The following is a 26,008-nucleotide window of genomic DNA, read 5'->3' as shown; positions in this document are numbered from 1 at the left end:
TGGACAAAATGCAGGCTTTCAAGTGGAGTGCTCACTTTAGGCTCCACACCTTCTCATTTTTGAAGTTGCATTTTGAACTCTTATTATTTGAGGGCTTCTTTTGCTTGCTTTTCAAGAGATGTTTCTAAGGCAGGTTTCTCAGGTCAAGACACGGAGCTCATTAAATGGGCTCTAACTCCTCTATTTCCTTTACTGTGAATAGTGACTTGGTCTCCAAATGTTATCTTGAACATTTATGGACCATTATAAATATACATGACAGAGCATTTCCAAAGTTGTGACAATAAAATCGATATCATATAAATTATGGTATAGATTTTTAATGGCAGGCTATCTTACAGGATTGGAATGTACAACTAGGCCCATTTTTAAGGGCATTTAGCAGGTTTCCTATAATCCTTTTAAATGTTCATATTCTCTTCAAATTTGGTATGTTTTATGGGCACACATTTTCTGGAAAATACAATCTGTATTTAAGTTTAAATGGGGTTTTCCAAAAAACCATTCATACACACCTACTGAGATTGCTCCATTGATATCTAAGCAAATTGGTCATGGATACTTCCTAGTAAAGAATTTCTGATAGCAGATTATACATAGCATATCCCTGACAGAAGCATGTTCTCAAAATGATCCCTCCTTTCTCTGACCATTCGGGAGCAGATGCACCCCTGACTAAAATGTATTGGTTTCTGGTAAAATGACTATAGAGCTCACACACTGTGCCACATTCATTTATTCTGGGCTGGCAGACAATGATGATAAGTGACTCTGCCTTTAAGCTGGAAGACTTTCATCTGGCCATACTGGTAAATCCTTACAAGGCTCTGGACATCCTTCCTGGAGCCAGCACCAGGCCTGGATCACCTTCACAGAAGGCCAGTGGCTTATCTCAGTTGCTATGGTTTCCACCTGGAAGCCCTCAGCTAGAGATGGATCTAGATTCAAGGGAGGTCTGCTACTGTAATCTTTTGGGGGACTACATAAATGTGAAATCTGGAGATCGGCAGAAACTGGCATTCTTTTTTTTTTTTTTAAATAGAAAATATCCAGAATGCCTTCAGATCACGTTTCATATCTCCAATACCCCAGAATCTTAGCAATAGCTCCCATTTCCAACACTTGAAAACTCATGTACACTGCTCACATGTCAGGAGGAATTCTACCATTCTGAATTTCTATTTATACTGATTTTGCAATAATATGATTACCTGGAATCAGTGTTTCATTACTAATAAAATGCATTATTGGATAGTATTCCCATTTCTATTTCTAAATGTCTTATCAACATTCCCATATCATTTAGACATTCAGTAGACAGACTCCTTGCAATACTGGGGACTTTTCCTCACTGATATTGATATCCATTCAAAAGGCCAAATAACATGAACTGCTGTCATTGGTGAATATGGCAGGGATGCTTTGGAGAGCAATTCAAGAGTCTTAAATACTTTCTGATATAACTCTATACCATTTGAAATATATTTCAGAGTGAATTAGAATTTCCCGATAGTGATCAGAGAGAAGGTAATCAAAAGGTATCCTTTTCAAGCTGGCTCTTGCTTGTGTCCCAACTTAAGGAAACACCTAGTGTAGGAGAAAAGCACTGAACTGGGAATCAGGAGACCTAGGTTAGTTTTTGTGCTGCCACTTATTAGCTGTGGGGCATTGGGCATGTCCCTTGCTTCTTTGAACCTCAATCTTCCCATCTGTAGAATGTTGAACTTATACCAGCTGATCCCTAAAAGCTTCTCCTACCCCAGAATGTATGGTTTCCTAACACTGTCATTCTGCAAATCATCTCCAGTTCTCTGACATCCATGTTAATGGTATCACTACCAGTCTTCATTGATTCAGGGCTTAAGCTTCTAAAATTCTGTTATCAAACTGGTCTTTATTCTCATTCTCAAATACTTCCATATGATTCCTTTCTAAGTTGCTTTTTTTTTTTTAAAGAGAGCATGAATGTGCACATGCACACACATGCATGCAAGCACTGTGGGGTGGGGGAAGGGCAGAGGGCAAGGGAGAGAAGGAATTCCCAGCAGACTCCACACCCAGCGCGGAGTCTGAGCCAGGGCCTGGTCTCAAGACCCTGAGATCATGATCTGAGCTGAAATGAAGAGTCGGACGCTTAACCATTTGAGCCACCCAGGCGCCCTGCAGGTTGCTTTTATTTTGAGGTTCCTTTCATATACATCGATTTGTCTAAACCAATAAAAAGCCACAAGAAAATGAAGTGACACATTTTACTCCACAGGAAGTCTTTTGTGCCCTCACAGATGACAGAGAGATAGGAAACAATGTCATTTGATGATCAGCTGAAGGAACATTAAATGTTTACTCTAGACAGGAGAAGACATAGCAGCATAAGAAATCCGCTTTTAAGTATGTAAAGAGCTTTCACATTGACAAAGGATTTTCCTTGGCCTGTGTGGCCCTAAGGACTTTAATCTAGGATGGAGCAGTAGGAGACACCAGTTGATAGATTTTGGTACAGCCTAAAGAAGCCTATCTTTCTAATAGAGCAACCTGAAGATGAAGTAGGCTGCCTTGAGATAAAACGAGCACTTTGACACTGGAGGTACTCAAAGAACAGGCTAGAATACCACTTGCAGGGATGCATTCAAACATACTTAGCCTAGGCTAGCTGATCTTGGAGGCCCCTTCCAACTCTGAAATTTTGGGGCTCATTTCCACCCTCACTCCCCCTCCCCCATCCTCTCATTTCCTCCACTTTCCCTCCCTATCCACTGCAAGTACTCATCAGTCAGACAGGTCATCTAAATGCTATCCTTTCTCCCTCTCCCCATTGTTCTTGCCCTAGTTCAAGCCCCCATCCTTTCTCATTTGGGACTAATGAAACAGCCGTTAACTGGTATTCCAGCTTCCAGTGTCTCTCCCTCCATCCAATTTGCACACCGCTGACAGAATAACCTAAAATAAACATTTGGTAACATCACTTTACTGAACTTTCCAGTGCCCTCCTATTATTTCGTAAAAAAAATATCAAAATTTCTTAGCATAGAATGTAAGTCTTCCAAAGCCGGTCTTTAGCTTGTCTTTCCAGCTACACATTCCATGCCTTAGTCAAAACGGACTTGTCCCCATTGTCAGGATATCCCAGGGACCTTTTGCGATTCTGCACTCTTCTCATATTTTTCACTCTGCTTAGAATGCCCTTCTCCACTCCTGTCCAGCTGAAAAGCTCCCATTCATCCTTCAAAGTCTAGCCCAATGTTCTGTAGGCTTTTATCACCTCCCCAGAATCAGTTGTTCCTCTATCTGTGTGATGCTACCATTTTCCAAATACCTCACTGTATCTTACTTTGGGGAGATGCATTTGGTGAACTGTGTATGTGGCCATGTCTGGAAACACAGAATGCAAATGTGCCCTAAATGAATTCCCAATCTACTGGATTCAATCTTCAATGTGGCATTGCTGAGTTTGTAAACTATTTAGCTTCTTTAATAATACTTCTCTATGCTTTGGTCTCAATTCAATTTTTAGATGCTTATGATGGGAAGGTTTTATTATTATGGCTTTTTCTGAGAATTTTAAAACATTAGTTGCCACAGCATCCTGAAGAGAAAGATGTTGTTGTGAAGAAAAATGCAAATGGCTTTCTCATGGAATACAGCGAGTCAGTAGCAGATGAACAGGCGTAATTTAATTTTGCAGGGTTAGACAATATAGAATGGAAATAGAAACTAGAAATGCTTTTGTCTTTCTAAATGATATATTCTACTTCTTCGTCTTCCAGATCAAGGTCTTAGCAAGTCAGGGCAGCAGGTGGAGAGCAGGTGAAAAGTAGAGCATGATGAAGTCACGACAGGGAAGCAGAGAAGGCTTGTTCCAGAGAAATGACCAGAACACCAAAGGACACACAGACTGGTGGGCAGAGCCAGATGGGAAGCCCTAAGACCACACAAGTATTACATTTATACTTATGAGTATACGGACTCACTCTAGAGGGAGCCTCAAGGTTGTGGCAATTACATCTGGAGGAGACAACCAGGGTACACAGCATCATTTAGGAAGAGGATGGCTTGCATTTCACTGAATACACTTATTTTATTTGCATTTTTATTATGTGTGTCTTATTTTACCCCCAAAAAAGTGCACATAAAAAGGAGACAAATCAGCAACTGTGAATAGTGAAAATACTGCAGGAATAACACAAGACACTCAAGGGCCAGAAGACCAGCAAGGCTGTCCTGACCTAAGGCCTTGACCCTGATCCTGCCTAAATTGCAGGTACCTGTGTTTATTCCCTACATATGTTACTGAAAATTAATTCTAAGCAAGCTTGATTTGAATGCCTACATGTGTAACTGGGGATACCTGGCTGGGCAAAAGGTGAGGCAGGTAGCAAGCAAGGTTTTTTGGCACTGTGATGGTTAATTTTATGTGTCAGACTGACTGGGCCATGGGATAACCAGATATCGGATTAAACATTATTTCTGGGTGTGTCTATGAGGGTGTTTCTGGGAGAGATTAGCATTTGAATTGGTAGACTGAGTAAAGCAAATGGTGTTTTCCAATGTGGGTGGGCATCACCCAATCCATGGAGGCCCTGAATAGAAAAAAAAGGCAGAGGAACCTTGAATTTGATCTCTGTATGACTAACGGAGCTAGGACATCAGTCTTCTGCTTTTGACACTCCTGGTTTTCACCCCTTTAGACTCAGACTGGAATCCATACCATTGGCTTTCTGGTTCAGAGGTCTTCAAACTATACTACTGGCTTGAGCAGGTCTCTGGCTTGCAGATGGCAGATAGTGGAATTTCTCCTATTGCTTCTGTTTCTCTGGAAAGCCCTAATATGGACCACTTGATATTTGGGTTCCTTAGTGTACCATATGTTCTTGCAAAAGATCTGATAAAATTTTCTGAAAATCTATTGTAACAATGGGCCTTTAAGGTGATGGCCACTTACATCTACATGACGACTCAATCCCATCTTGGTGACAAATACAGTGTATACCATGTGACCAGAGTCCAGAAACTCTGGTAATGGTGTGGTTAAGACTGGCCCTAGAAGAAAATCAGCATCACCATCTAGAAAATGTCCTAAAATAAATGACATATTGAAGGGAAAGGCATCAGTAATGTCTGCTTTGAATGCAAAAGTCAATACACCATGATAGAACATGGGAGGGAACTACCATTTTCTCAGCAATTACATGGCAGACTACACTTAAAACAACACTACCCCATTTTTACAGATGACAAAATTAGGCTCAGAGGGATATAACTAGCAAGTAGAAGAGTCTCTTCAAAGCTGATTATGTCTGATTCTAAAAACTGTGTTTTTTTTTTTTTATTCTAAGAACCTGTATCTAGATGTCATATTCTTAGCAGGGAAAGCCAATTCTAGAAGGAAAGCCTCCCAGAAAAGATCAAGTTTCATCTAGGTCCACCAGAAGGTGGTAGAGGGCAAGTGTGTCTGTTCAGAACAGGTTTAGGTCATATGGTCCCCTGTCAAGGGCTACCACGAATTATTCCAAGGGATAAGACATGGGTAGCAGTAAACCAGTAAACTAAGGTTCATCCATCAACAGGGTCATGATAGCTGAAGTCAAAGGTTAACAAGGTTAACAAGGAAGAAAACCAAACCTTGGTGTAAGGGGTACCACATTGCAGCCCCAGACATCAGACTGAGCCAGGGATGCGCAGAGGTAAGCATAATCTTGCTGGCAGGAAAGGGGCTGGACTAGGCCCAGATGTTGGCTCTGTCCCCACTGTTTCTTAAAGAAAGGAATCGTGGCCCAGCCTGGTAAAATCTTAGCGGGGGGTTCTAACAATAAGAAAAATGATACTGTGCTCATATAACTTTATCTACATATTTAACTAATGTACCAATAACACTCACTCATGCACTTAATAAACATTTACTAAGGTACTATTTTCTATTTTATGCCAGGCATCATAGCAACAACAGGATCAATGGTACAGTCCCTATCATTACTTGTATGACTCAGAGTTGGGCATTTTGGGGAACACTCAATGCATTTGTGATGATTCTTTCAATATCTGCCTTTACCTGGGAGCTCCATGTATGCAGGGAGTGACCGTATCAGTCTGAATCACCCCAGTATCGGTAGCTCCCTCAGAGAGGACCTGATATTTAGCTGACATTCCCATTCTAAGCATGTCTGCTGCATTAACAATACATCTCTGTTTGGGGAGGCAGTAGCAAAGTTAATAATCAAGGATTACAATAAAATACAGTAAGTATAGTAATGATGGAGGCCAGGGAAAGTTTTCCACGAAGAGAGAGTCCTCACAATGAATTCTAAAGAATAAGTAAAAATTAGCAAAATAAAGAAGAGGGGGAACTGTCCCAGTAGATGGAACAACAATGCCAATATTCTGACTGGACATACCTAGTTAGTAATTACTTAGTAAATCCTCTGTTCAATCAAACAATTAGATTTTTTAATTTTAATTTTATTTTACTTAAATTCTAGTTAACATACAGTGTCTTATCAGTTTCAGGGGTAGACTTTCGTGATTCATCAGTTGCATATAAAACCCGGTGCTCATTATATCAAGTTCCCGCCTTGATGCCCATCACCCAGTTACTCCATCCTCCTGCCCACCTCCCCTCCAGCAACCCTCAGTTTGTTCCCTAGAGTTAAGAGTCTCTTATGGTTTAACCAATCAGAATGATGGAAGCAGCTGTGATCAGACACATGGCTGGGCACTGTTCCTTTTGAGTATGTGTTAGCCAACAGCCTTGGTTGTTTGCTGGTGTGATGTGGAATGCTGAGCAAGAGATTATTGGTGTGGTCACAGGAAGCCTCCAGGAGAGCACAAGGGAACAACCCCAGACCCTCTGCTGTTTACTCATGAAAGGGTATTCACTATACAACTCAATAGACTTTCTAGTTATTTCCTCAAGGCAGCCTGGGTCTCTGGATTATTTGTTGGCAAGTCTGCTTCCAGCTCCAAAGATACATAAATCCCTTCAGGGAGAGCAGTTCTGTCCATGATGTTAAAGATGGCTGCCAAGTCATTGTGATTTCTTTCACTAAGAAGTGGAATCTAACCACCTCACGTTGAATCTGGGTTGACCTTTGCTGTCTAACTTGACCAAGAGAATGCAAGGGAAGTGACATTCTGGGACATCGGAGGCTGGGTCATAAAAGGCCATGCATCTTCCACCTGGGTCACTAGAATACTAGTTCTTGGAGCCCTGCAGTGCCACCAAAGAACTCCAATCACCCTGAGACCATTCTGTTGGTAAGGCCACATGTAGGTGCTCTGGTTGACAGGGCCAGCAGAGCCTAGTCCTCCAGCCATTCCTGCCAAGGCAGCAAACATATGAGTGAGGCTGTGGTGGGCCCACCAGACAAGCTGAATACTGCGGAGTGATCTCTCTCAATGACAAGTATCTCCCAGCTGTGCCCTACCCAAATTCCTGAATTATGAAATATGGAAAGATGGCTGTTGCATCAAGCCACTAAATTTTGAGGGTGGTTTATTGCATAGCAAGCAATACATGAGAGGGAACCTATCTTAGATACCATTATACCCATGGGGCTGGGCCATGTTTGGCCCACAGTTGACCTCTAGTACATATTTACTGACCAAAGGAATGAGTGCGAGAGAGAAGGATAGGAGAAAGAGCCAGCAGAGAAAGATAAAGATGACTCACAAGTGACAGTGTTACACACAGAGAGAACTTCCGATAAATGGGTCTATTTCTCTAAACGATGCAGTATCTACTCTGGAAAGCTAAGCAGGTAGACAAAATTTAAATTCTCCTGTCAGGTGGGGAGCAGGGATCAGAACAGAACAACTGAGTCTTTAACCCATGTTTCCTACCATAAAATCCAGCTGTCCACTGGCTTTCCCTTTATCCCAAGATCTCAGATTTTCCCAGCTCTCATGATATGGATCCAGTCCAATTGCAGTTAATATGCTTTTCCTTTCCTTTACTATAAGACCTCTGTGCTTTTGTAGAAGTGATTAACTCCAGAAAGACCGCCTAGAAGCAAGAGAATAGTTACCAAAACAAATGCACTTCCAAGTTTGGCTTCAGAATCAGACCCACCTTGCAAAGTATACTCGAAGACTCTGCCTCCCAATGGAGATATATGGACTTTGATTGTAAATGTAACTAGGTTTCACTTCCCTCACCTTTAATTGCCTAGAGCTTAGACTGAAATTCAATCAGTAGACTATTGTTTTCTGCTTCCTGGGAAGCAATTCACAGCTGAAAGGAGAGCTGGGGGTGAATTGGGTGGGGTTGGAAATTTGAATCTTGGCATGACTCTTTCGAATTTTCTTTTCCATTTTACTCACCTCCTTCTGGCTCTGATGGTATCAGTAATCTCCCGAGACAGAGAAAATCCAGACTTCCTTAAAGAGTTCAGCTACCTGCCCCAGCAAAATCCAAAATGGGTAGGAGACAGGCTGCTCTGTAGAAACTCCTCTCCTGTGTTTGTGTCCAAGGAAACACATACAAAGGAAACACAGTGGCAAGCCTCTTTCATTTCTGCCTCTCTCTAGTTGGCTAAGAAGCAAAGCCCATGGTGCTTCTGGGCAACCCATGCAAAAGCCAGAATGGACAGGACACTCTTGCAGCCAATGAACAGACAGCAAAGGAAAGAGAAATTCAAACCACTTCTGATGTATTCAAAGGCATGAGCTAACCAGCATCAACAAAACAGATGATGAGCTGGGCAGAGGGCAGAGTAGGAAGCGGATTTACTTTAATTTTCTCAAGTCCAAGGTTAGTTTCCAAATGGCACAACTGTTAAAAGACCAAACATCACTTTTTCTACCTAGCAGTGCTCTTGGGAGTCCAGAAACCTGGGCTCTAGTCCTGCCCATGCTATTGACTGACAGCCCTTTCCTCTGCCTGGGATCAGTTCCATCATCTACAAAATAAAGAGCACAGACATACAGTGTTTAAAGACTCTAAATGACACATGCAGTCAAATATTCATTATCCAGGCACAGATTCTCACGAGTGTGGCTGCTTTGCCTTCAAACTTACAAACAGCACCAGTTCTGATGAGCACCTTTCCTGCTTAATTAAGGTATTGTTGCCACTTCAATGTCTTCTTTACTTTGCATTCAGAAACATCCTTTGAGATTCACACATTTAACTACCTACTATGTGGAAAGGAAGTCTTAGAGAGCAACACTTCTATTATTCTAAGAGAAGCAACAGACTAGGGGCCTCTACCCAGGGCATAAGTACAAAAGCCCAATCACCAAATATTGGAGACCTTGTAAGAAATGCTCACAAACTGCCGGGACTTCATGTAGGTTATTCTAATCCTTACAACAGCAATAGAGGTACCAGTGCCAGTTGTTGATGAGAGCCAGGCACAGTGCACAACACTTCGAAATCTGTGCTCTCCACCAGCAAGCACTGCATGGTACTTTCCGTCAGCCAGGCCATATTGTGTTTCATGCATAATAATTTCTTCAATACAGATTCCATGAGGAAAGAGGAATTATTAACCTTGTGCTACAGATGAGGCAGCCAAGGCATACAAAGGTTAAATAACTTATTTTAAATTTCATTTTCTCAGTATTCCAAGATTCATTGTTTATGCACCACACCCAGTGCTCCACGCAATAGGTGCCCTCCTTAATACCCACCACCAGGCTCACCTAACCCTCCACCCCTCTCCCCTTCCAAAACCCTCAGTTTGTTTCTCAGCATCTGAAGACTCTCATGGTTCGTCTCCCCCACCGATTTCCCCCAACTCCCTTCTCCTCTCCATCTCCCCATGTCCTCTATGTTATTTCTTATGCTCCACAGTAAGTGAAACCCTATGATAATTGACTCTCTCTGCTTGACTTATTTCACTCAGCATAATCTCTTCCAGTCCCGTCCATATTGATACAAAAGTGGGGTATTCATCCTTTCTGATGGAGGCATAATATTCTATTGTATATATGGACCATATCTTCTCTATCCATTCATCTGTTAAAGGACATCTTGGTTCTTTCCACAGTTTGGCGACTGTGGTCATTGCTGCTATGAACATTAGGGTACAGATGGTCCTTCTTTTTACTACATCTGTATCTTTGGGGTAAATACCCAGTAGTACAATTGCAGGGTCATAGGGGAGCTCTATTTTTAATTTTTTAGTGAATCTCCACACTGTTTTCCAAAGTTGCTGCACCAACTTGCATTCCCACCAACAGTGTAAGAGGGTTCCCCTTTCTCCACATCTTCTCCAACACTTGTTGTTTCTTGTCTTGTTAATTTTGGCCATTCTAGCTGGTGTAAAGTGGTATCTCAATGTGGTTTTGATTTGAATCTCCCTGATGTCTGATGATGATGAACACTTTTTCATGTGTCTGTAGCCATTTGTCTTTTTTAGAGAAGTATCTGTTCATGTCTTCTGCCCATTTTTTGATGTGATTATCTGTTTTTTGGGTGTTAAGTTTGATGAGTTCTTTATAGATCTTAGATATCAGCCCTTTGTATTGTCACTTGTGAATATCTTCTCCCATTCCATGGGTTACCTCTTTGTTTCGTTGACTGTTTCCTTTGCTGTACAGAAGCTTTTTATCTTGATGAAATCTATCTATGAAAAACCCACAGTGAATATCATTCTCAATGGGGAAAAACTGACAGCCTTCCCTTTGAGATCAGGAACATGACAATGATGCCCACTTTCACCACTACTGTTCAACATAGTACTAGAAGTCCTAGCAACAGCAATCAGACAACAAAGAGAAATAAAAGGTATCCAAATTGGCAAAGAAGAAGTCAACCTCTCTCTCTTCACAGATGACATGGCACTTTATATGGAAAACCCAAAAGACTCCACCCCCAAACTACTAGAACTCATACAGCAATTCTGTAATGTGGCAGGATACAAAAGCAATATACAGAAATCAGTTGCTTTCTTATACATTAACAATGAAAATATGGAAGGGGAAATTAGAGAATCGATTCCATTTACTATAGCACCAAGAACCATAAGATATCCGGGAATAAACCTAACCAAAGAGATAGAGGATCTATACTCGAAGAACTACAGAACACTCATGAAAGAAATTGAAGAAGACACAAAAAGATGGAAAAGCATTCCGTGCTCATGGATTGGAAGAATAAGCATTGTTAAAATGTCTATACTGCCCAGAGCAATCTATACTTTCAATGCCATCCAGGTCAAAATTTCACCAGCATTTTTCAAAGAGCTGGAACAAACAATCCTATAATTTGTATGGAACCAGAAAAGACCCTGAATTGCTAACAAAATGTTGAAAAATAAAAATAAAGCTGGGGGCATCACGTTGCCTGATTTCAAGCTTTACTACAAAGCTGTGATCACCAAGACAAGATGGTACTGTCTGACACATAGACCAGTGGAACAGAGTAGAGAGCCCAGATATGGACCTGCAACTCTATGGTCAAATAATCTTTGACAAAGCAGGAAAAAATATCCAGTGGAAAAAAGACAGTCTCTCCAATAAATGGTGCTGGGAAAATTGGATAGCTTTGTATAGAAGAATGAAACTTGATCATTCTCTTACACCACACACAAAGATAAACTTGAAATGGATAAAAGACCACAATGTGAGGCAGGAATCCATCAGAATCCTACAGGAGAACATAAACAGTAATGTCTTCAACATCAGTTGCAGCAACTTCAAGACATGTCTCCAAAGGCAAAGGAAACAAAAGTGAAAATGAACTTTTGGGACTTCATCAAAGGTTAAGTAACTTGACCAAGGTCATACTAGTTATACGTCACAGAATTAGGAATAAAATCCAGAAAGTCCGACCCATACAAGCCTTGAAGGAAGATAATGTCTTTTGCCTACAGGGATGCTTTCAGCTGTGTATTCAGCGACAAATTCACCTCAAAACACCACTGGCTTAACAAAAACACCAGTTTACTTCTCACTTGTGCTACCTGTTCTCTGCAAGATGAGGAGCATCTGTGCTCCCCACAGTCACTGAGCGACCCTGGCTGATGGAGGCTCTGCCAGGAAGGCTACTGCTAGCTGCCAGCAGGGACAGGAGAGACGTGAGACTGCATACTTGCTCTTCTCAGCTCCAGCCGTGAAGCAACACAGGTCATTTTCCCTCACAGTTCATTAGCCAGACTTCATCACACAGCCCCAACTAACTACAAGAGGACTTGGAAGTTAGTCTTTCATGTTCACAGAAGGACAGAAGCAGATGTTAGTAAACACTAGTGAAATCTACCACCAGCTGCAAGTATCAAACATCCAACTAAAAGTTCAGCTATGTGCCTGATGGAAATCAGCATTTTTTAACAAAGAAGGAGATGCCTGTTAGATAGGTAACTAACAGTGCCTACCATATCCCCTCATCTTTAGATGAAGAACCTGACACTTAGACAGGTTTAGTCATGTACTCAAGGTCACTTAGTAAGAAAGTGTCAGAGCCTGATTCTGAACCCTGGTCTGACTCTAAAGTCTATATTCTTTCACTCCAGCGAACTGCCTCCCAAAATAAGAAAGCGATTATTTGGTGATCACCTGCCACGCAGAATGGCCACTGCCCACAGTCAGAAGGAGAGAACTGGAGCTAGAGCTTACTACGGATCAGGGCTCCCTCATATAGAAGTATGGATGTCAGAACCAGAAGGGGCTCTCAGACCAGAGACTAGACCACCATTTTCCACCTCAGCACTTTTCAGACAGAAAGAAATGTGGGCCATCAAGTGGAGTACTTTGTCCAAAAGTACCTAAATGATGCCAAGATAGCTCTACTAGAGGGCTTATGTCATCCAGGGTCCTGGCAGGCAACAGAGAGCACATTAAAAAGATGTAACTAAAGGTTTGGGCAGAGTGAAGGGGACCAACAAGAGACTGTGCAGCAGGCCTGGGCCCAAAGCAAGAAGCTGATACCATCCTTGGGCCTGAAATGAGAAAGAGTAGGGCCTGGTAAAAGTTGAGTCTGTCCAAAAGGGACAGCCCAACAGAAGGTATGATATAGGTAGAGGGACACGATCCCTGCCATTTGTGACCTGGAAGACAGGGAGATAGAGAAATAAATGCCCAGACAGCCCTTTCTTCCTGACTTTCTGATCCTCTTCCTTCCCGCATTGGCCAAACCCATCAGAAACTGGAGGATGAGGGGGCCTGGGTGACTTGGTCCACTGAAGCCAGTTTCCAGGGCCCCAGAGCAAGGAAAGGAAGGGTAAAGAGGGGGATCTGAAGTATTAAACCAAGACTAGCCATTACAGTATCTTTCCTTTTTCTTCAATGATTCATTCATTTACTCATTTACCATGCTCAGTGTGAGACATTTTAATTTCCATCAATATTTAAGTTTCATCTTTAAAGTTTGGTAGTGAAAACATGTCACCTATCCAAGTATAATGCTATTTTCATTTAGGAGACCAAGGGTGTATTTTAAGGCCATGTTTAGTTCAGCAGGAGGTAAACAAAACTACATTTTAAAATTCTTCCACAGCTTGACTTCTGGTTAAATATGGCAGGATGACCACAAGTGATACTCATTCATTCTTTCTCCCTCTCAGGAATCCCTATTTAAACAACAATAAAGGACTTAAAATGAAACAAATAAAACAATAAAAGGAAACAAATAAAACAAATAAAAACAATGAGAGAAGAGAGCAAGAGGCAAAGTTTCACCCAGACTGAAGAACAGGAAAGGAGACGTAGTAGATGAGAACTATCCACAGATTTTTTTAAGGTAAGGTATGTCAATTTAGAACAGTAGACAAAACGATAATCTAAGTGCCTGCAGAAGGAAATGCCAATAAAAAGTGAGCCAACTGCCCCCCAAAGAATCCTAGAGAAGCTTAGGGCTTAGAAATACCAGGTACCACTGGAGTTAGGGTCAGTGGGCTTCCACATTTCCTTCATCCATGCAGCTTGCCAAGTAACTACTCCTTCCATTCCTTTCAACCCCAGGACCCAAGAGATATAGTTTTGAAGACAACGAATCAGACTCAACCAGGGCACTAGGAATATCAGGTAAAGTAGAGGGTGGGTTGAAGCACCTAAAAGAAAATAGAGGGATCAAGTGAATGACAGGAATATAATGGAATGGCAGGAACCTAGCCGGCCTACTTCCAATCCCAAAATACTTGCAGGTAGACTAAAGGTTTCCATGGGTGACGGTCACTGGAGGAAATTCCTCTATACACTGGCATTTGGATGTCCTCCAACAAAAAGTCAACTGCTGCCAATCACTGTAGTGAAGCACACCAGTTGACAAGCTCTGCCTTTCCATCCAACACTTGCAATCAGCTTTTGAGGGCTCCACTCTTAAATATTAATCGACTGCCAAGTGTCACAAGACATTTAGGGACAGCCTCTAACATGAGAGAGGCTTCAAAAAATTGGAAAAAGGAACCCAGAGAAAACACAAGTGATGCAGAATAGAAGGAAACCTCACATATATTTTACAATATGTAATACACACAAACACACACACATTCTTCAGAGAGATAAGAGAAAAGATATATATCCATAAGTAAGAGCAGGCCAGTATGAAAAAGGGAGAGACAGAAAACAAGGAAATTAATGAAAATTGAAAATTCGATCATAAAAATGTGAAAAGGGGGAAGAGGAAGATTAAAATACTTGTCTTCCCAAAAGTAGAACAGAAAGACCAAGAGAAAAAAAGCTAAGAAAAGTAGAGGAACATTCAAGGAGGTCTAATAAGTAACTGGAACTTCAGAATGAAGAAACAGAGGGGAAATGATTAAATAAGAAAATTCCCCAGAAACTAAGGATATACATTTCCACACTGAAAAGACCCACGGAAGGACCAGCAAAATGAATGCACAAAGATCCACACCAGCTGAAAAATCATCATTAAAATTCTGAATAGTGGGGGTTAAAGGGAAATCCTAAAAGCTTCCAGAGTAAAGGAAGAAAAGTCTCCTACAGATGAATGGGAATCAGATCAGCATCAGACTATTCAATAACACTGAAAACCAGGAGATGATGGAGCAGGTCCTTCAAAATTCCAGGGGTGGGGATGGGGATCAACGTATAGTTGTATGTGTGGCCACACTATCTACTTCCTATACTGAATTGTACAATTTTGCCTTACCCTTCCTCCTCCTTAGTATCAGGCTGGGCCATAAGATTTGTTCTGACCAATGCAAGGGGAACAAAAGTGATGCATGCCACATCTAAGCAGAAGCTTTAAGAGTCATCACTAGTTTCATCAGGCCTCTTTTTTCCTCTGCCATGAGAAATGCTCTTCCCAAAAGGGGTCTTCCTATTCAGCCTGGGTCCCAGAATGAAAAAGGCCTAGCTAGAGCTGTAGCTTATGCCTAAAGGACATAGGACATGAGTAAGAAAGCAAGCTTGCTGTATAGGCCAGGGAGGTTTTAGAATATTTACAACCTACTAAAACAGCTGACTGGTATACTTCCCATACACCTTTACTTAGGAATCCATTAGAGCATGTGCTCCAACAAAATATGTGAGTAAACCAGAAAAGAGGGAGACAATGGACCCCAGAAATCTAGGACTCTAAATCAGGAAACTGACAACAGAAGTTCCAGGATGATATCTAATCCGCAAACCTGGAGAGCAACTATCCCAGACCGGATCAGGACGTGAGAAGACTGCAGGAAGAAAAACAAATTCATAGGTTATCTGATAGTTTTTCGTATTTAGAAAACAACACAGAGAACTGTTTGACAAGTCTGACAAATGTTGTGGAGAAAAATAAGGAATCAATACAAAGAATAGTAGGCAAATAAAAAATCAGGCAATTATTGACCCTGGGGAAATAAAATATTATTTTTAAAATGACATGTACACATAACACATTGGCTTGCCAGTGTATGATATTTACCAACCTATAATGATACAAACACTGAACTTCCATTTTGAAAAAAAATATGTGATTTACTTACATGAGGGCAATAGGGAACATGGGAACATGGCCGAGACTATGTGGCAGTCATTAGCAGTGTTCCTAAATACTTTAAGGCATCTCCTACCAGGTCCCTGGCAGGACTGCACTCCCTGGCCTCCTTTCACATTAAGTGTGGCCACATGATTCGCTTTGATCAATAAAATATGAGTAAAACTGATTTGTACCATATTGGGCAGAAGCTTTGACAGCCAGGATGCAATCCCCCTATCATCTGCCCATTTGGCAGAGATCACAGAATCAGGTGTTGTGATGGAGCCTCCATCAGCCTGGAGGGCCAACATGAGCCAGAGTCTCCCTACCCACATGGGCTGAACATGTAGCATGAGCAAGAAATAAACATTAGTTGTGTAAAGTCACTGGTAATTAGGAGTGGTCTGTCTGCAGCATAAACTAGCCAAGCCTCATTGATAATAGGCTATAAGACAGCCAGATCCCATCTACCATCACAGGAAGTCAAGAAACAATACCTAAAATGATGAATCAAGTAATAGCAGTATGACCATATTATATAAAATACAAAGGTAAATACCAAAAGTAATAGCTAAAACCATTAAAAAGTGGTTGTTCCAGAGGAACAGGCTTGAGAGGGAGCAGTACTGACATGATTGTTTTGTTCTTGCTGTTGTTATAAGCCTGATTTAAAAAATATATATATATATGCATATACATATATATATGATTATTTTATATATATTTAATATATACTAAATGAATTATTATTTAGTATATATTAAATATATATAAAATAATCATATATATATGTGTGTGTGTATGTGTGTGTATATATATGTATATATATATGTATATATATGCATTCTAGTGGGGATCCAGTATAAGGAATAAGATACAGGTAGCAGCAAGGCTGTAATATGAATTTCCTTGCCAGTGCTCAGGATTTGCAGTGAGGAAAACACTGTTCTTAATAGAGAAACTCAATTACCATGTGACCCTTCAGACAGGTTCCTTCAGATGAAAGACCGACTCTAAACATTTTGTAGGACTTTCACCTCCAGGATTGTAATTTCCAAAGCACTGATGATAAAAACAAAACAGATGAATGAAGAGTTGGTTTTGTTTGTGGTGTTTTTTGTTTGTTTGTTTGTTTGTTTTAAGAATTTTTATACTGAGTGATCAGGAGTACTCAGAATCATTCTGCATGAAGGACTGGGACATGGTATTATAAAACCATCATTGCTAAATTCCAGAAAGTATTCATTTCAGGGCGGAGTAGAAAGGGGCTTCTCAGGGGCAGCTCAGTGACCACAGGACACCTGTCCAAGTAGACCCTGACATCTCCTTGCAGAGATTTTTCTTCCTGAGAGTTTCTCTGTTTATGTCTGGAGGAATCTGTGCTGTGCTTCTTTCAGCAAGAGAGACAGCAGCCCAAGAAGGGTTCAGAGCCAACTAATACAGAGATGAAGCAATAGGAGTAATGGGCATTTCATCAACCTGAAGAGCACTACCGAAACAGGAGAGAGGACCTCCAGCAAACGCTGTGTCCTCAGCGCGTCTCCGCAGCAGTGCAACCATACTCCCTGTTTGAGAGTGGCACCCATTTGGAAGATGGTGTGTCAGCAATAAGAACAGTGCTTATGGCTTTGGACCAGAGGGTAACGCTACCTGTGCCTGGGTCAGGGTGTACTGTGAACAGCAGCCGCAGACTTTCATGCCCAACACATTCTTAAATGGCTTGATCTTTGGCTGCTCATTGGATAGTGGCTACTTGTGAAGTAGAACCACCTACATGAGTCAAACCGCTTGCTCCTTTATATCTGAATTGGATGTGAAATATTCACACTTAGTCTTAAATACGGACCTCTGTATGTTCTGGGACGCAACAATACTTCAAAGACAGTAATGAAATCAAACTGCAAATTTCTGACCAGGCAGTAGGTGCAAAACTATCCAGCTTTGCCATCCTTCCTTCCCAACCTTTCCTCCAAACCAAATATCTCCCTTCCCGAGGCCAAAGATAGATCACATACATTTCAGACTAGTGCAGAGCTCTAGTTCCAAGCCATACAGGATGCTCAAACCTCTGACTTACAAGGTCCTTAGGGTTGAGGATCACAGTTTCGTTTTTTTAATAGCTTTGTCTTCCACCTCCTGCTAAACTAAACAGAAGTTCTAGGGATATCGACAGAATTGTTACCATGGATCCAACCTCTTGAATTCAAGGGATACTCCAATCATCTTCAGAGAGCTAAAAATCTCAGTTCTTAAAAATCTGACCCACATCCCCCTCCCAGTCTTTTTCTCCAGTAGCTTCCTGCCAACACACGCACCACACTTCACTCTGCTACACTGCTTATGATTCCCCAAGCCAGTCATGTATTTTCCTGCCTTCAACCTCTGCTCATGCCAGTGCCTGATCTGGAATTTTCTAGCCAGTGCTTAGTGTTACAGTTATTTGTTGATGTGCCTTCCTCTCTTACTAGACTGTGAGACAACCCAGGAGCAGGGACAGGGTATGTCGCATCTATGCTTTCCCAGCACTCAGCAAAGCTCCTAGGCAACAAAAGGTACTCGATAAATATGTGCTAAAAAAATCTGAACAGGTACCACAAACCATTTGCCAATTTCTTAAAGTAACAAATGTACCAAGTGAAACATACTAGTCCACAGGATGCTTCAAAAAGGTCAATATGAAGGCTTGTCTAGAGCCTAGACAAACAAAGGGAAAACTTATTTCTCAAAATACTACTTCAGTGTGGCCAGAGGCATGAGGAGCCCACAGAAGTCTTCCAACCCCGAAACAAGGTATAATGTATGTTTCTGAACCCTGACAATCAGGACAACAAAACAACTCTGGATAGGATTCTGTTTCTCACCCGGGCATTGGGAAATTAAAAATGTGGCAGGACAACATAGGCATAGATCTTAATTAGTGGATCTGTGATGCTCATTGAGTTGAAATTGATGTAGAATAAGCAAAAACAAAGTATACTCTCCCCCCTCAATGCAAAAGGGTGGCCCAGGAGTCCAGGTGGTCCACAGCAACACTGAATAATGGACTAGGAGTGAACTAAAAGACCGAACAGTAACATTTACTACACCCATGGGGCAGAAATGCCACAATAGCTTCTCCAAATCCCCCTGAATTGGTTTGAGGGCTCTAAGCACCACAAATGTGATTAAGAACTTTTTTTTAAAAAGATTTTATTTATTCATTTGACAGACAGAGATCACAAGCAGGCAGAGAGGCAGGCAGAGAGAGAGAGGAGGAAGCAGGCTCCCTGCTGAGCAGAGCCCGATGCGGGGCTCGATCCAAGGACCCCGGGATCATGACCTGAACCAAAGGCAGAGGCTTCAACCCACTGAGCCATCCAGGCGCGCCATGATTAAGAACTTTTAGTTAGATACACTGTGGGTAATATACAAATGATAGAGTGCTATTTATTGCATAGGTCAAACGCTACCCTACTTATACGTCACCAGAGTTTGCTGATTTGTACCTTTAGACATAATTTTTACCCACAAGTCTGTTGTCCTGGAAGAAAAATGCCACCTGCAAGCCTCTGTGGAAAGGGATGGGAGGCAGGGGTAGAGATAAGTGTGGAGAGAGGGCCAGCGGGCTGACAGCGGTCACCAGTGATTTGTGTAATGGCACTTGTCTGGCCTTCCCAAGGACCTTGAAGTAAAACCAGCTTCCAGCTGCCAGCTGCCAGAAGCAGGAGCAATTCAAGTCCATTTGCCAGAAGGGCAAGGATAAAATCTGTGGGTAAAGAAAGAAACATCATCATCTTTGGGTCCCAAAGAGGGACTTGGGTGTATTGACTATTAGGAAAACAAAAAGGAGACAACTATTTTAAAAAGACACATGATGGTGTCTCTTTAATAACCATAGTAGCCTGTGCTGAAGGTTAGAAGGTATTTAGAAAATAATCGAGGGACACCTGGGTGGCTCAGTGGTTTAAAGCCTCTGCCTTTGGCTCAGGTCATGATCCCAGGGTCCTGGGATCAAGCCCCACGTCGGGCTCTCTGCTAGGCAGGAAGCCTGCTTCCCTTCCTCTCTGTCTCCCTCTCTGCCTACTTGTGATCTCTCTCTCTGTCAAATAAATAAATAAAATCTTTAAAAAAAAAGAAAAAGAAAATAATTGATAACCTTCCCTAACAGCTTTTGGGGGAAATGGTGGTAACCCATTCATTGGCTTCTCCTTGGCCATGTGCCAGCGACACAGGGCAGCTCTGAATTTCTCCCAGTGACAATTCACCCCCAAGAGTCTATCTCACACTGGACCACAGAGGAAAGAGAAAATTGTGAAAAGGCTAGAACATCCAGATTTTACTAATGAATCCTGACAGTTAGCTGTTTGTTAGCACATAGCATTTTATTTCATAGGAGGCTGGCAAATCCCCTGTGGCTTCTTCGGTTGATGCTTCCTCGAGAGAGGAGGCAGGAACTCCATGTGGGTTCAAATCCAAGTGAGGTTCAAGATGCCTACAGCTTTCCATGGATGTGTAACACGACTATGGGATAAAGGAGACCATTTCCCATGTTTTAGAGCAGAACTTTCATAGTGATAGTGAGGACTCCAAAGAGCAATGCCAAGAGAACAGGAGAAGGAGAATGAGCACAGATTAAACAGACTCAGAATGTGGAGGACCACAGAGTTGTCCCCAGTAGGGCTTACTGGCCAAGTTACAACGATTAAAAAAAAAAATGACAAACAAAAGCTAGCCATTTCAGAACGCAATCTTGTTAGGAGAGACCCTGCAGCAGCGGCAACACTAATCACCAGGCAGGTGGGAGCCCCGGGTTTCCACAGGGTTTTATTTGGGTTAGACCCTAGCTGGCAGACAGATGGAGCCCAGAACCCCAGGGAAAGGCCCAGCCAAGCCTAGGCTGGATGTCAGAGCCCCAACCAAGGAGGACAGCCTTCGGTGGGTTCCTGGAGCACACCCCAGTTTCACCCACACTATCAAGTCAACAGGAAGGCTGCAGATTCATGAGCTCCGGGGGCTCCTCCCAGGGGCACTTAATACTTGAGGTCTCAAACTAATCCAGATATCACCTACTGGCTGGGGGGTGGCATGCCTTCTATCCTGCCAATGCTATTCCTGATACTACAAGTACGGGGAGTCACTGAGTCTTCAGGCTGCTGATGTTTGGGTACCTACCCAGATCAGGCGTGGGGCAATAACAGTACCTGACAATCAGGTAGCAGGACTGGAAAGCAGGGTCTACCTTACCATTGTGCTCTGCCAGAAAGGTCCTCCATCGTGTGGGGCATCCAGTGCCATGTAAAGGAATGGAATTCAGCCTTTGATTCAATGACCTAGGGCATTAAATCACATTTTATCAATACCTAAATGATACCAATAGATAAGAAATTCTAGCATTAACATTTCAGTGTCAGTGGCCTCAGAGAAATCTTCAACATATGCACCAGATGGATTCACTCTTTTAGATTTAGTTCCCTTCTCTCAGCAAACTCCTGCAACACCAAAGGAATAATTACCGCTCAGTGGAACATTGCAGAGTGCTAGCCAAAAAAATAAAGTCACATCAATTTAAACCAGCAAATGTGAATTTTTGGAAGAGAAAAGTATTCTCTTTCCAGAGGCAATTATTTGTCTCTTCAGAAATGTTTGCCAATATAAAATCCCCCTCCCCCACTGTGGAACTCAAAAAATGAGAATCACAGTAGTGTATCTGCTTGGAAGGGGCTGGAAGGCACCAGGCATAGGGGCAGAGATGGCTTTGCACAGAGCCCTGTGCACGGCTAAAGGGTGGACAGTCTAAATCCAAAACTCGTGGGCAGCTGAAGGCTTTCTCCCAAAGGAAAGACAGCAAGTGGCAGGATGAGTACCATTTTCTTCATGTATACCCCACCTGACAATTACAAGGCACTTTTGTATCCATTCTCAGACCAGCCCTGCCTGACATCTCAGCAAGGTAGGCAGGGCAAGGACTGTGGGTCCATTCGCAGCTGAAGAAGCTGAGGTGTGACTTCACTTCAGACCCGCCTCTGTCTCACAAACATGGCACTGTCCAGGTGGCAGTGGACACATTCCATCCCCTCCACCAGCCCCCACACCTCAACCACACCAGCCGTTGCTCTTAGTTCATCGAGGAAAACAGCCTCTGTCTTCCGTTTGAAGGCAGCTGTTCAAAGCCCTTCACATCCACACCCAACTGCCTCCTGCTGCACGCTGCCAGCGGGTCTAGTCGAACTGTCACTGGGCACTACGGGAAGCATCTTCGCTGCATGCCTTCCTTAGGCAAGTCAATGAATGTGGCTCCCTTGCTACTAAAGAGTTTGCTTGCAATAGTTCATTTTGATTCCTTCTTAAGGCAGTAATGGCCCCATTGCTATTACTTCCCCATACCCTAAAGAGCCACCAAAGCACTGACAGCCACCTAGTACCTCAAAGAGCCATGATCCACCCCCATCCAACCCCCATCCACATAGACATTTAGAACACCTGTCAACAGTATCACTCTGAGACTGGGACAGCCAGTCCCTGGCCTAGGCATCACAATTTAAAGGGCCTTCCTCTGGCCCTGCTTTAACCATACCACTCTCCACAGAGCAGGGAGTCTATGTGGCCAAGGGACTTGCCTACTCCAACTCTACGCTTCCCTCTTCTACAGTATAATCTCAGAATATACCAAGACCTTGAACTCCCTGGCCATATGCCCCAAGCCTGTGTCATGGCCCGTGCCATCCTCTTCCCCAGCTCTGTCTTCCCAAGAATGGGCACATCTCTAGGCCTAAGGCACTGGAGGGGCAGCCATGAGACGGCTGTTGCCCTTCAACCCAGTAACATTGGAATTTGAACATGTGGGCTATAATGATACTTCCCAAACGTGAATGTGACTGTGAATCACCTGGAATCTTATTAAAATCCAGATCCTGGTTACAGGGCATTTGGGGGTCTCAGTCAGTTAAGCATCCAACTCTTGATTTCAGCTCCAGTCATGATCTGAGGGTCGTGAGATCAAGCCCCATGTTGGGCTCTGTGCTGAGCATGAAGCCTACTTAAGATTCCCTCTCTCGGGCGCCTGGGTGGCTCAGTGGGTTAAAGCCTCTGCCTTTGGCTCAGGTCATGATCTCAGGGTCCTGGGATGGAGTCCCGCATCGGGTTCTCAGCTCAGCAGGGAGCCTGCTTCCTCCTCTCTCTCTGCCTGCCTCTCTGCCTACTTGTGATCTTTCTCTATCAAATAAATAAATAAAATCTTGAAAAAAAAAAGATTCCTTCTGTCCCTCTCCCTCAGCCCCTCCTCCCACCCCACCTCCATGTTTTCTTCCTCTCTCTCAAAAAAAAAAAAAAAAAAAATCCAGGTAATCCAGGTTAAGTAGGCCTAGAGTGGGCCCTGAGAGTCTATAGTTCTAACAAGTTCTGAGGCAATGCTGATGCTCTAGACTGGGACTCCGTGGAGCACGGCTTGTGTCTATAGGCCTGTGCAGAAGGCCCCTCAAGGTAAGGACAGAGCCAAGAGGTTGGAGAGAAGGGGAAGCTGGCTGTCAGTCTACATTTTGTACCCCTGTCCCAGGCCCACCAAAGTTAGGAGTGGCCTTGTCTTTCATCACATCTAGAAGTATCAAGAGTATGTCAACCATTTCTGGAAACCAAAGGAAAATGGTCAAGTGGGAAATACTGTTTGCCCCTCCTTCAAAGCCCTGAATCCCTTCCATCATCACCTCCCATAACAAAAACTGGAAGACTACCCTCTGGGACCCTGCACAATGACACACATCAATTTTCAGTATCAACTTTCTCCTTCCATGGACATGCCCACAGTGTTTTACTACCCCCCCATGACATCTGGCTCTCAGAATCATACATTCCATCTTGCTCGGCACTTGTCAGTATCAAAGACTGGAGACACAGAATTCAAGAAAGCTGGAGAAGGATACAAGATTCTTCATGACAACATACTTACTACCAAGTAATCCCATGCACTCCCTGGCCTAAAGGGGAAGACAGGACACTAGGCGGGCCTGACCCATGTGCTTGTATGGTCTATCTAACTCATAGCCGAGAGGTCATGAAGCCCCAGCCTCAGTCACTGGTCCACTAACTAGTTTGGGACAATCAACATTCAAATGACAATATCCACATGAGCAAGCCTGAAGTTTTTTCCTGCCTTTTATCATTGTAAAGAGAAGGGTAAAAACAAAAATAGACACAAAACCACAGAAATATTGTTTAATTGGAATATTCAACTGGGGGAGCAAACTACCAAGTGCCTTCCTGAAGTACAGTTTTCAAAACTTTTTCAACATGAAATCACTTAAATCCAGTGGTAGTGTGGGCCCATATAAAGCAAATGAAAACAAAACTTCCTGTGGAGTATGAGATGGGGGTTGGCAGGCAGTACCAGTTTCCTTGGGACCCATTGACTGCTATACACAGAGGCCCCCAGGGAAGCTCCAAGAAACCTCTAGTACTCCAAAGTATCCCCTTTGGAAATCACTGATGAAGTATATGTCACTTATAAAGGTCAGACTTTTTCCTAATTTCACTCATTAGCACTCAGGCACAAGCAAAGCAAAATAAGAAAAAGAAGTCCAATGAAGGAAGGCAGTCATGCCACAGCGGTCTGAGGTGCGGGTCTTAGAGCTGCCAAATGTTTAAATAATGCATCCGAGTGAAGACTCATGATTACCTGAGGAATACAGAATGGAATCTGAGTCCTAATTCTGCAGCTAACTCACTGTGTGACCTTAAATAAGGTCCTTGTCTTCTCTGAGCCTCAGACAAAATATCCAGATGGCCTCTGTCCAGCTCCGATGCTCTGGGATTTTATGATATTTCAGGAGTCCATATTTAAGCAAAGATTCATGGTCATGTCATCCATCATGGATAGATGCTAGAGGAAAAGAAAGAAAGGAAAACTTTATGTTGTTCTGCTGGCACAGTTCTGTGCTTTCGTTCAGAAACTCAAACCATTTTAATAGCTTATTCCATTGGATCTGTAGCAGAAAAACAAAAAGGAAATTAATCTTGAAGAAATCATATGTCTGCAATCTTTGAATATCTCTTACTCAGTAAGTTTCCAGCTACTTCTGTGCCTTGCCAGTCCTTTCTGACTTCTAGATAGAAGGAGAGAGAATAGTGTTTGACTTTTGGTGGAGAGGGAGGTGCTTTTGAGGGTATAAGACGGAGGAAGCAGAGAGACCACCAGAAAGCATTGGCACTAGTCGACATCAGAGATGATGGGGCCCTGAACCAAAGTCACGGCAATGGAGGCGGAGAGGAGAGGACAGATCCGAGCAGTATTCAGGAAGACACACTGACAGGACTGGGTGCTGGAGTTGAAGAGAAAGGGGAAAATGAAGGCCAAATGTCTTACCTGGATGATGACACACATGACAGTGCCATTATTCAAGTGATAACTGAGAAGGAAAAAGAGATTTGAGAGGTAGGCTGATGAATTAAAGGTTGGAATGTTGACCGGGGAGTGCCTGTGGACCATCAGGTAGAAATGTCTAGCTCGCATGTGGACATACCGGTTGCAAGTCCCACAGGCCTAGGCAGGAGCACATGCAACCATGAGATTAATTTGGAGGTCCTTGGCACACAAGGCTCCTGCCTCCTTGCATGTCTGCCACACTGCCTCATTTATTCACCAAAATATTTAGAGACCCTACTTACTTTGCTAGGCAAGGAAACACACAGATGAATAAAAACAGACATGGTCTCTGTCCTTGTATAGCTTATAGACTAGCAGGGGAGACAATTAACAAGAAAAAGGTACAAGTATCATTTGAAATTGTGACAAATATTATGAAGGAAACAAACTTGTACAGTGATCAAGAATACCGGAGGGTGAAAGCGGGGGGTCTGAAAAGGCCTTTAAACCAAGACTTGAAGGGCATAACTGGACGAAAAACAGAATATGCGAAGACCCAGAAGCAGGAAGGAATGTAGTCACCAAGCTGGGATACCTACTAACGGGGCGGTTCTGTGGTATGCCTACAATATTTGCTGCTGCTGTTACTGATATTTAAATGGTAGTATTAAAATGCTGCAATAAAGGCATGATTATAAAATTATACCAAAGCCAAAACACTTGATGCCTATGAAATGGTGTTTAACAATTTTTCGTTGTCACTGATGGGACTGGATGGTAATGGTTACATGAGTCAGATGGAATATTAACGTGAACAG

At 42.7% G+C, this 26,008-nt stretch overlaps 1 long non-coding RNA gene across 3 annotated transcripts in view; it reads right to left on the bottom strand.

The window, feature by feature from the left end:
• LOC116583560 overlaps positions 1 to 26,008 on the bottom strand; it is a 212,273-nt gene that overhangs the window by 154,882 nt on the left and 31,383 nt on the right. For 2 of the 3 annotated variants that reach the window (XR_004282777.1, XR_004282778.1), the window contains 3 exons: positions 24,504 to 24,707; positions 21,080 to 21,165; positions 19,168 to 19,601 (listed from right to left, as the gene is read on the bottom strand). This is a non-coding gene — a long non-coding RNA (uncharacterized LOC116583560). Of the gene's footprint in view, positions 1 to 19,167; positions 19,602 to 21,079; positions 21,166 to 24,503; positions 24,708 to 26,008 lie in introns of those variants that run through there. The other variant, XR_004282779.1, reaches the window with a different exon arrangement.

This window comes from Mustela erminea, chromosome X (genome assembly GCF_009829155.1).
Source record: "Mustela erminea isolate mMusErm1 chromosome X, mMusErm1.Pri, whole genome shotgun sequence".
Taxonomy (NCBI): domain Eukaryota; kingdom Metazoa; phylum Chordata; class Mammalia; order Carnivora; family Mustelidae; genus Mustela; species Mustela erminea.
The sequence above is the reverse complement of the archived record's forward strand: the minus strand, read 5'-3'. Positions and strand labels throughout refer to the sequence as shown.